The sequence below is a fragment of the Eptesicus fuscus genome, chromosome 24, assembly GCF_027574615.1.
Source record: "Eptesicus fuscus isolate TK198812 chromosome 24, DD_ASM_mEF_20220401, whole genome shotgun sequence".
Lineage (NCBI taxonomy): Eukaryota > Metazoa > Chordata > Mammalia > Chiroptera > Vespertilionidae > Eptesicus > Eptesicus fuscus.
The window spans coordinates 11,431,936-11,444,223 of NC_072496.1; the positions used below are offsets into that span (position 1 = coordinate 11,431,936).

The following is a 12,288-nucleotide window of genomic DNA, read 5'->3' on the forward strand; positions in this document are numbered from 1 at the left end:
TGGAAGCTGATTGTGTATAGAGTTGGATCTGTTATTGTTCTGAAAAGATATCTAACAATAGGAAACATAAGTGGCTTTATCATAAAATATCTAGAGGAGAATCAGGGTGTGTAAATGAGGACTGTTCCTTCATTCTCCCTTAGGTTCGCTTCAATAAGCCCTCCTGTGACAGGAAGCCCTAAATAGAAAATAAGAGAAAAATAAACAGCTCCAAATAGTCAATCAATGGATTTAAATCCCAGGGTTTTATCAACATTGAAAGAACAAGTACCTACGGAGAGGGAAAATATTATTGAAACATGTTTGATTTTTTACTTACAGGCTGCTCAAAGAAATTGTCGAAAATATCTCATTAAAACCAACTACAAGTTCTTTTAACAAGGGTTAAGTGTGTCGATTTAATGTGTTTGATTTGAATCATTAACAATTTTTTCTCATTTCTTCCCCAAAATCAGGCAAATCATGAAGCCAATTTAAGATGTTATTTTCCTGTTTCTTCACCTTTCAGACTCTTAATCCTCACCCAAGGATTTTCCACTGATTTTAGAGAGAGTGGGAGGGGAGAGAGACAGGTCGATAGGTTGCCTCCCACTTGCACCCTGACCAGGGCCAGGATGGACCCTACAACTCAGGTATGTGCCCTTTACTGGAATTGAACCCAGGACCCTTCAGTCCGCAGGCTGACACTCTATCCACTGAGCCAAACCCACTAGGGCTCAGACACTCTAGGTGTGTTTACAATCTCTGTAAAATAGCTGGCCTGCATGGCTCAGTGGTTGAGCATAGACCTATGAACCAGGAGGTCACGGTTTGATTCCTGATCAGGGCACATGCCCGGGTTGTGGGCTCGATCCCCAGTGTGGGGCATGCAGGAGGCAGCTGATGATATTTCTCTCTTTCTATCCATCTCCCTTCCTCTCTAAAAATCAACAAAAATTAAAAAAAAAACAACAACCTATTAAATAATGAAGGAAAAGTGTGGCTGTGGATTCAGAAAGTGTTTTCTCATTCTAGCTGTATGATCATGGAATATTCGGGCAGGTTGTGTAACCCACTTTCTCTCATGTGAAAAATGGGAATAGCAATATCTCCTGTATTGCGTTCTTGTGAGAGAGAGTTCGGCTCAGACTGTATGCCTGTGCTTAGAATACTGCCTCGTGTGTATCTCAGAGCAGACACAAAACTCTACCTACTTTTGATATCCTTACACCTTTCAGTGTCCATTATACATATGAGATTTTCTGCAAAATGTACTCAATCCTTTACACTACCACCATTTTTTACAAAATATATTTTATGAATTTCAGAGAGAAAGGAAGAGAGAAAGAAACATTGATGATGAGAGAGAATCACTGATCGGCTATTTCCGGCACACCCCCTACTGTGGATGGAACCTGCCACCCAGGTATGTGCCCAGATCGGGAATCGAACCATGGTAGATTCCTGGTTCATCGGTCGACGCTCGACCACTAAGCCAGGCTAAAATAGACATTTAATATAGTTGTGAAGACCTAACTCTCAAGTTCATTTGTTTGCCTCTTCACACTTTCTGTAGTTCCATTTATGGCCCCCTAATATAAAGAATATAAAATATATAGCCGATCTGGCTGGAAAATTACATTTTCTTCCCTGAAACCATAGCTTACATTCCCCAGACAATTCATCTCTCACTGTACGGCTCTAATCATGTCTCCAAATCACAAGGACAGACAATGAAGTAAACAGGCCTCAGGCTAACAGGCTGCCCACAAAAGTAGGACACACGGGGAGATCACCGGGCACTTTCTCAGGAAAGCAGCGCCCTCCAGCTTCAGTCTCCCCCGCCCCTGGCCCGGGCCCCAGATGCACTTCGGGGGGATGTTTCAGTTTTGTGTCTCTGCTTCCCGTGGATGAATATTGATGGGCGTCCTGTGAGAGCCCGCGGACCCGGACAGCAGAGCTAGTGCAGGGATTTCCTTCCTTGCTGCTCCTTGTTGTGTTTCGACTATTTTATTGTATTTTGCAAGGAGGAGCAGATTTGTCAAGGAAAAAGAAATACAATAGAAAGTCTTTTTTTTTTCTCCTTGTGAAAATTTGGTTAAAAAGAGAAGGTGGAACACATTTGAAGATGGCTTGTGGATTTTTCACTTACCCGAAACATCACCGAGTTGTTTTCTTTTCCAACAAAGCAAAATTTAACTTTTTTTTTAAGTTTTAAAACTTCAAAAATTTTTCAGGAAAACATTTTCAAAATGGGAGAGAAATAGCTTCAAAATTAGGCTATACCACGCCAGCTGGGCATGTTTTCTTTTTTCCTTTTTTTTTTTTTGCCCTTGTGTACACTCTATTCCTATTCTTTTCATCCCATACCTGTAAGGGCAATCACCATGCATCGCCTCCTGTACAGTCAGTGGCAAATGAATTGTTCCCTGAAGCTGCATCCATCATGGCTTATGTGTGTTAATTTTTATCTACATGTTACAATAGATTCTGGCAGCCTTACATTTCTCCTCCGAGTAAATGCCATGTCGCTCCTGAAAAAATATACTAATTGAACATATCTGCCTTTCGCCAATGCAGTTAAGAGCTCCCGTTAATAGCTGAGAATTGATTGGAGCAGACAATATCTGCTTTTAGGGCGAACGGCCCCAACCAGTAATGTGTTTGCTCTGGCAGGTGGGGACACGCGCGATGCAGATACGCGATGGCGTGTCACCCGCAGGAGAAAATGAGCTCTCAGAGTGGCATGTCAGCATTCATTTTCAGAGCCGCGTAATACCTCCACTCACAGCCAATGGGGTTAGGCAGAGACACCTGCTGTCTCTGCTGTAATCCGTGTGACAAATTAAATCCGAGGTAGCATGACTACCTTCTAACTGGATAGCCACCCTGGGGTAAGGCTTGTCAGGCATCCCCACCGTGTCAGTCGTCGGGGTAAACACCACGTTCTAAAGGGACCAGACACAATTTCAAACGAACATGTTTCCATTACCTGTCTTAATAGATTTTCTGATTCAGAAATGGAGGGAGATAAAGATGAGTTTTTATTTATAGAGTAGTTACCTGAGGAGATTGAAGGGATGTGTGGAAGCGACTCAGGTACGTGGCTCTCTGTATATGAAATGTCTGAATTCTATCGGATTCAATGAATGTGTGTGCCTTGTGCTTCTGGAGATTTCTGAACACAAAGACAGATTCCCGTTTTTTCTACAGGACTGGGAAACAGTGCTTGGGTATAGGAACAACATAATCCTCAGTTATTCTTCAACTTCAAAATCTTATGCTTCTTTAAATCTAGCTATAGCCTAGCCCAGTGGTTGGCAAACTGCGGCTCTTTGGCCACTTGAGTGCGGCTCTTCCACAAAATACCACGTGCGGGCACGCACATACAGTGAGATTGAAACTTCGTGGCCCATGCGCAGAAGTCAGTTTTCAGCTCTCAAAAGAAATTTCAATCATTGTCCTGTTGATATTTGGCTCTGTTGACTAATGAGTTTGCCGACCACTGGGCTAGCAAACTTAGTCAACTGAGCCAAATATCAACAGTACAACGATTGAAATTTCTTTGGAGAGCCACATTTTTTAAACTTAAACTATATAGGTAGGTACATTGTTATTAACTTATTTAGGGTACACACTCAAGGGGCCAAAGAGCCGCATGTGGCTCTCGAGCCGCAGTTTGCCAACCACTGGCCTAGCCCAGTGGCTCTGTGGATAGAAGGTCGGCCTGCAGACTGAAGGGTCCCGGGTATGATGCCCATCCGGGGCACGGACCTGGTTTGCAGGCTCAGTCCCTGGCCCTGGTTGGGGCACGTGGGGGAGGCAACCAATCAATGTGTCTCTCTCTCTCTCTCTCTTCCACTCTTTAAAAATCAACGGGAAAATGTTGTTAGTCCTCATGTGAAGACAACAAAAAGTTAAGATGATCCATTAACTTACATAATCACAATTGCCATTATCACATAACAAAATTAACTAATTTATTGGCAGTGACAAATAGCCAGGCCATATTCCAATTTACCTGAAAATCTAAAAATAATTATTTTTAATTCTTCAAAATCAGGCTCCAAAGAGAGTCTACTCATTTCATTAGGTAGTTATGTCCCTTAAGTCTTTTCCAGTCTTAACTTCTTTGTGCATCCCATGCTGTTGACTTGAGAAAATGAGACCAGTTTTTAAAATACCGCACTCTCTGGGTGTGACTGATGGCTTCCTTATGGTGCTGTTTAACCTGCTCAGCTATCCCTCCTCCGTTACCTGGAGACCGGAAGTTGACGTCAGACCCAGGAGTCTGTGTTTTGGGGGGGACGGTACAGACAGAGCTCATAAGTGACTCCAAAGTCACTACGTTTTATATTTAAATTAATGTTCTGGCTTCACATTATAAACATACACAGTTTATAAAGAACTCTGATTCCAAACCTGTGACTGCCTAAAAAATACTCATTAAAAAATAGCCTGTAGAGTGTAAGTAAGCCAAATAGCAGCCCGTCCCATCTACCCCTACACTTCTGCTCCTCCTGTGCAAATAAGAAAATGGTACAGAATACACGGGAATGAGGTTAATAAACAGGTTTGCAATGGACACAGCTGTCCCCAAAGGGCCTTCACCTGGGCGCTCAGAGAAGAGAAAGATAGGCAACATTTACTCAGCGATTTTAGGCACTTCACCTAATGCAGGCATGTAACCCTCACTTCTGAGATAAGTATTATTAATGTTTTTTACAGAGCAGATCACGGAGCCTCAGCGCGGCTGGGTCACTTTCCTGAGGTCACGGAGGTAATGAACTCGTGGCACATTAGGGATGTGAGCAAAGGATTTTCTCCTCCTTAAGCCGATCCATGAGCACAATTACAGGAAAAACCCCTGCCCCCAAAAGACAGACCTATGCTTGTAATTCTTTAAAAAAAGATATTTCAGAGAGGCAGGGAGAGAGAGAAAGAAACATCAATGATGAGAGAGAATCATTAATCAGCTGCCGCCTGCACACCCCACACTGGGGATGAAGCCTGCAACCCGGGCATGTGCCCTGACCGGGAATCTAACCATGATCAACACTCAACCACTGAGCCATGCTGGCAGGCATACTTGTAATTCTTTCATTAGGAAATATAGTTCCTTGCACCCAGAAAATCAAATAGTGGGTAATTCAAATGAGGTCATTATAAAAAATGTAGTACCAAGACTGCCTATTATAATTGAAAGTATTTGGTTACATTCCCAGCTTAACTACACACTAATACTAAGTTTCCCTTTCAGTTTAGCCTCAAATAATTACTTTGTATATGGGCAAGGGTATGTATTTGTTAACTGGTGTTTATATTTCAACTTTTGCAATCGAGAAGCGTCTTAATGAGAACCTAACCTTGCCAGAGCAGCGGATATTGACTGTCCGCTACGTTCCAGGCATGTTTCTAGACACTGTCCCTTTATGAAGTAATTTGAGACTCAACATGAAGCGGAGACAGGTACTAATATCTTCTCTGTTTTTGCAGAAGAGGAAGGAAGTGATTTTGACCATGAACCCTGAAATGGAGGAGTCGGGACTTAAATTGTCAATATGATACTCGTCTGCACTTCTTAATCCCGCATTCCCATAAAATGAGCTCCTTTTTAAAGGCACAATAACAGGTATAACAGGGAATGGTATTTCCTTCAGGTAATTAAAACTTCAGTCAATTCTAAAAGACCCGTCTGGACATAAAAGTGGGAAGAATGCGTGCCAGTACCGAGACAGAAGAGATGGGGAGAGAAATAGACCAAACCCAAATTATCCATTCATTTGTTCATTATACAAGCATTTACTGATCCCACCCGGTGTGACTCAGTGGCTGAACATCAACCTATGAAAGAGGAGGTCATGGTTTGATTCCCGGTGTGGGGCGTGCAGGAGGCAGCCTATGGAAGATTCTCATTCATCGATATTTCTATCTCTCGCCCTCTCTCTTCCTCTCTGAAATCAATAAAGATATAGTTAAAAAATATATTACTTGAACTCAGTACATACAGTACTCACAATGCGTCTCAGTGTGTAGACCCCTTTCCGCCCCCCAAAAAGGTTAAATTAAACTATGACATGTCATACAGAATTTAAATCAAACACGGGAAAATGCAAACAAGACCATTTAACATCACACACCATGTCGTCCACCAAGGTGAAAATGCCGTGAAATGAAATTAAATATGGAACGATGAATAGATCAGATGAATTTGCAAAACTGAAAAAAAAAAACACGTCTTGAAAGACGACCTCCTACTGACTGGGACTCACACTGTGCTGGGTTGGAACTGTCCTTTGCTTCCTTAAGGGCTAGCTGTTACTGTTACAGCCTCCAAGAAAATGCCGTATTCATATTAGAGATAAAACAAAATGGTAAAAATCAGAGCTGCATGGCTACCCACGCCCGTTTGAAAGCAATCTGCACCGAAAATGCCATTGAAATGGGCCTTTCCCTGCATTTGTTTCTAAAAGCAAAGGAAGGTTTCTATAAATAAATGCTAAAAATGTTAGGACCTTGTTCCCCTATTTTGAAATATGTTAAAATTCAGAAAAAAAATCTGAGTCTACTTATGGGAAGCTTGCAGAAGCATGAATATGGAAGTGTCGTCAGTAAGTACTTAAGTTCTAATTGCATATCTAGCATCATTTTAGATAATATTATGTGAGGGGATTGGGAAAGTGGGGATCAAAAGTAGGAGATTTTGTGAATTCCTAGTGCATGTTACACTAGAAATGCATAAATATGTAATAAACATGTAATCTAAATAAAAAGCAAATTGTAGGTTTGATAGTTTACAGCAGTGTAGGAGGAGTTATGAAAATACAAATCATGGGGGTGGAAATAGGTAAAGGATGATACCGGAACTGAGGCTTGCAGAGTGGACGGAATAGAAGTTAAGTGAAGGAATAAATACTGGGGTGATATCATGTGGAGAATAATATGTTACATGGATTACTACACAGTGGCCTGACAACACTCATATTTTTCTCCAACTGCCTATGGGCCCTGTCCACCTTAAGCCCCATTATTGAGTTAAATCAGCATGTCTAATTTGAATCCTGCTGTGTTTTCCTTTTAAATAAATTTTTGTTGATTCCAGAGAGGAAGGGAGAGGGAGCTAGAAGCATCAATTTAATGATGAGAGAGAATCATTGATCGGCTGGCCTCCCGAATGTCCCCACACTAGGGATCCAGCCCCACCGGGAGGCAAAGCTCAGTGACCTCCTGGTCCACAGGTCAACACTCAACCACCGAGCCACCCCGGCTGGGCTGGTTCACTGTGTCACCTGTCTCTTGGTCCTCCTCATTCTGTCACCGAATTATGTGATTCGAAAACTTATTTTCAAATTCTTTTCTAAATGAACATTCACATCATTGGACAGGAGAGGAAAAATGAATCCCCCCTTCCCACCTGATGGCAGGTGGTGCCTGGAATTGGAATCTTCCTGTCCGTCTCTAAGCACTCTCTTCAGAGTGTTAGCTAAATGAGCTCACTGCTACATCTCTGGTCAAATAAAGTCCTCTGTTTAGAAAGCTGCACCCAACCTTGCCCAAGTCCTGCCCTTATATTTATGGACAAGCCTGGGAGAGAGTTCCCATATTACCTTCAGCTCCCCTACTCCCTCGTGATCTGAAGCCATTTGATGTATCTCTACGCTTTATATAGTGCACACCCTTACTAAGCCCCTACATGATCCTAAATTTTTGAGGGCTGATGGCCATATGACGGCCATATCTCATGTTTTTACTCTTGAAGTTCAGTAAAATGTAGGACATGTAGAAGCTGCTCATTTGCAATGCAAATAATGGGATACATGAAAATGATACATGACCCTATTTAAAGACAGCATTTCGATTTAAACAGTTTAAACCCTATTTTAGAAAGCTCATGTGTTTACACTCTGTATGTAAGAAACAGTTTTGAACGCGAGGCACTACATGTAACAACGTGGGTATTAAAATTAATTTGACACCATTTCATAGCTTATCAGGAGGCAGAGATGTTCAATGTCGATGTTAGAAGAACAAAGAAGAGAGTGGTTGTCCCATGCAGTACAGGATCAGAATCTCAACTTTGTGCCTTTCAGGAAAGCCAACCCCACAGTTTATACCTCACTGAAATCTTGATAGACACACGCATCCCCTTCTCCAACATCGTGAGGAAATATATTCCGTCGAGTCTTGTGAATGTGACTAAGAAAATTAATTAGATCAGCATCCACCATGTGCCCTGAGTCAGAGAATCCTGGAAATTAGAGCAGGGAAGGTAGGACCTTGGAGATCACCTTGTCCAACACCTTCACTTGGCGGACGAGAAAACTGAAACCTGATTGGTGACGATAATTTCCCAAGGTCGCACAGATAATTAGTAGTAGAACAAGGTCTCAGACATAAGCACTCACACTCCTAATGAGGGTCCTTTCAGCTGAATAAAGGTCATGCTGTCCCGAAACATTAAAGAATGAAGCAGAATAAAGAGCTTCTCTATCAAGCACATTCTAAAGAAGTAAAAGTGAATAAAGGTAGCATAACTATATAAAAACGTATGGGAATGCAGACGTGTGCACATAAAACATTATGGAAAGATCTGTCGATATATATCTTGGGTCTCTTTGAAAAAATTCCTGAAAGTCTATCTTAGTTCTTTGAAATAATATGTTGGACATTTCATCTGAACAATCCTTAACATAAGGCCTTTGTTGATAAGGATGAAGGCAAAATCACTGAGAAGGAGATAGCTATTCAGAATATGTAATTGCTTTTCTGCACAGTTCATTTGATGATAGTTTATGGAATTAGCTACGTTTCCCAACATGGATCTAACACTTGGAAATTAAAATCGCGATGGGATGGTATAGCAGTGGCACCCACTTGTTTCTTAATATTCCTTCTTCCCTCTGTGCACAGTAATGGAAGCCCTGGCCACTCCATTGAAGCCTGCATCTCCCACTTGCAGTAAACCAAAGAGTGCCCTTAGGTCAATACAGATTCCTCAATGGAAAGTACAAAGGGCAAAATTTAAAATAGTTCAGCCCAGCCAGCATGGCTCAGTGATTGAGCATCGACCTATGAATCAGGAGGACATGGTTCGATTCCTGGTCAGGGCACATGCCCCGCTTGCAGGCTCGATCCCCATGTGGGGTGGGCAGGAGGCAGCCGATCAATGATTCTCTCTCATCACTGATGTTTCTCTCTCTCAACCTCTCCCTTCCTCTCTGAAATAAATAAAAATATATTTTAAAACTTTTAAATGTGTGATTATTATCACTTTATAAAAATAAACACTTGAAAGTCTACTAAACAAACAGGCACAGAGAGTCATATCTCTGGCTATCTATGTGCAAGTAAGCGTTAAGCTATAATTTTGGGTTGCAATGCTGTGTTATTTACCAGTGCTGGGATATTTATCATTCATGCAGTAGGTAATTATAGCATGACATTCTTTATGTACCATGTAAGAGAACAGGTACAGTTTCTCAGCAGTAAGGACCTGGGGCCAGCCTGTGTCTAGAGCAGCATGCCTGACGTGAGGGATGAGAATCCTACCGACGGGCTGAAGACTCTAAAACTGCAGATAAGGTTGGCAAACAAGAGGTGGCTTTTAGGTGCCTAGTTAGTCTTTCTCATTCCGCTAGCATTCTCTTCCAAAAGCCACCGAGGATTTAGAGAGAAATAAATTAATTCCGCATGCTGTAATGGATAACACGGAGAGAGCTATTTGCCCATTATACTTCTAAAAGCAAGACAGAAGAAGAGGTAAATAATGATGGGAAGCGAGCGACTCAGACAGCCAGTCCTAATTTTAAATCAACACGGTGCACACAAGTCTGTTCTTTAGAGAAAAATCCTTTAAGAAGCGCAGATCTATTTTGGAGGCATGAGTTTATCTTCTGCCTTTCCGGAGACAAACCTCAGTGGGGTTGTCCTTGCAAACAGGAAGGCCCAGGCAAGGAAACGGTGTAAGAGCCAAGTGTCGCTTCGGGAGAGAATTCTGGAAGCGCGTCCAGATAGCAATTCTGGATTTGCTGTCAAGATCTCTGTCTGGTTTTGACGTTACTTGATCTCTCTCCCTGGCAGTTTTCTCGGAGCAAATAAGAGTTGACTCAGATCTTCGCCGTTAAAGACATTTTTCAGAAATGTCTTGTTTTTTCAAACTTCCCCAACCTGGTTGCCCTGTGTCCTCACGCTCTCTCGCCTTTGAGCAATCAGGGGTCTAAAATGGCCAAACGCTTTGCTCTCTTTTTGGTTTGTTTTACTCAATGTAAGCCTTTCATCAAAACATTTGTGTGTGTGTGTGTGTGTGTGTGTGTGTGTGTGTGTGAGTGTGAGTGAGAGAGAGAGAGAGAGAGAGAGAGAGAGAGAGAGAGAGAGAGAATTCTCACCCAAGATATTTTTCCATGGATTTTTAGAGAGTGGGAGGGGAGGAGGGGGAGAGAGAGAGGTGAGAGAGACACTCAGACTGGTTGCCTCCCGCACGGGGCTGGCAGTCGAACCCAGGACCCTTCCATGCCCAGTCCAATGCTCTACCTGAGCCACACCGACCAGGGCCATCAAAATATTCTGACTGCCTCTTGTGAAGTAGCTCATTAACTAGATTTAGTGGCCTCAGACCTCCTAAGCTGCTTGCATTCACCCTAAGCATTATTTTAATCATCTCAAGAGAGCAAAAACTTACTAATTCTGAAAGTCCTGACAAAGCCGCTAAAGCACTTGGCTGCCCACAGACCTCCTTTCGACCTAATACCTTCTGAGACCTTCCTGTGGTCAAGAGGCTGTTCCAAGAGCACCCCCCCTGGGTGAACTTGCTTCATTTTCTCAACAACCCCAGTTTGGAGGTGTCACCAGGAAGTGTCTCTACTTCCCAGTCAGCTTCAAATCCGGATTTGGCCACCTCAAGAGTTTTTGACCTGAGTTAGGTGCTGGTCCACTCACTCGTACACCTCTCACTGGCCGGAAGTCAATGGCCCCGGTAACCTTGGGAGCCACTCCCTGAAAATGCAAGCCTCCACTCATCAGGACCTCCAAATGACCACGTGGGGCAGCGGCACACGTTCCCACCATCGAATCCTGCTCCACCCCCGCTCCCAAACTGGAACCAGCGTGGGCTCTTTCAATGAGGGTTTCAAGCCCCTATGGTGTTTGTGTACTACACGTTATGACACTCCAACAGGTTCACCTGCCACCTCCCCCCAAGGGACATTCTGGAAATACAGCCTCCAGCCCCGGCCACACTTTCAGATGACTGCCACCTACCCTTCAATTTCACAAAAGTCACCGATTTAAAAAAACCACAAACCAACTAAACACTCCCCATATCCAGACTCACAAACCACTAAGGAATGCATGGCAACTCTGGTGGATTATGCTGGGCAACCATGAGAACCCACAAAATACAGGTATGGAAGTTGGGTGGGTCTTGCAAACATGTCATATGAGAAAAAGAAAGAAAATACATGCTACAATTCATGCAAATTAAAGATGCAAATGTGAAAATCATCACTACACATTTGACAAAGCCAGGGCCACCTTTAAAGACATCTGTCAAGCCCACAGAGTGGGAGCCCATCGGATGGAAGTGGGGCTGAAGAGGAAGAGACCAGAATACCTATGTACATGGAATGAGGCAAACAAGAAAAGTGTAACGATGAGCCCTATGTGTGATTAGCTCAAGTCTCTATCTTACCTTATAATAGACAAATATGCAAATTGACCGCACCTTCGCTACGCCCAAGCCACGCCCACCAGGAAACCGTTGCAGGGACGCTGGGGTGCGGCGGAGCCCAAGGCCCGGAAAGCCGCCCGGGGCTTTCCGGGCCTTGGGCGCCAGCCAGGTGCCTGCTCCGATCGCAGGAGCGAGCCGACCTGGGGGGTCAGCTCGCTCCTGAGATGGGGTAGCAGGGACGCTGGTTGCAGCCGAGCCCAAGGCCACCGCCCAGGGCCAAGCCGGGACCCTGAAAGAAGGTAGAAGGTGGTGGCCACAGCCAAGGCCTGGGTCCCTGGTGCCGGCAGAAAACTGGTGCAGGCAGCCAGGTGAATGAAGGTCTATTGCACGAATCTTCGTGCAAACGGGCTACTAGTAGGTTTCATAAAAACCAAACCCAACAGAAAAGTATAAAAAAATAAAATAAAAAGCAACCACCCACCCACACTGTGGGTTTTTGTGTTGTTTTTTGTAATTATGGATTTAAGATTACAATGCTGAAAAGGAGACACGGTCCCACTGTGGATTTACTCCTCGATAAATACGTGGAGTAATAAACAGGAAACAGTAAGGATGCAGAAGCGTCGTGAGAAAGATTGAGAGTA

General features: G+C 43.4%; 1 protein-coding gene across 2 annotated transcripts in view; it reads right to left on the minus strand.

Annotated features, from left to right (window-relative positions):
- BRINP3 (BMP/retinoic acid inducible neural specific 3) overlaps positions 1 to 12,288 on the minus strand; it is a 199,555-nt gene that overhangs the window by 2,204 nt on the left and 185,063 nt on the right. The window lies entirely within an intron of this gene.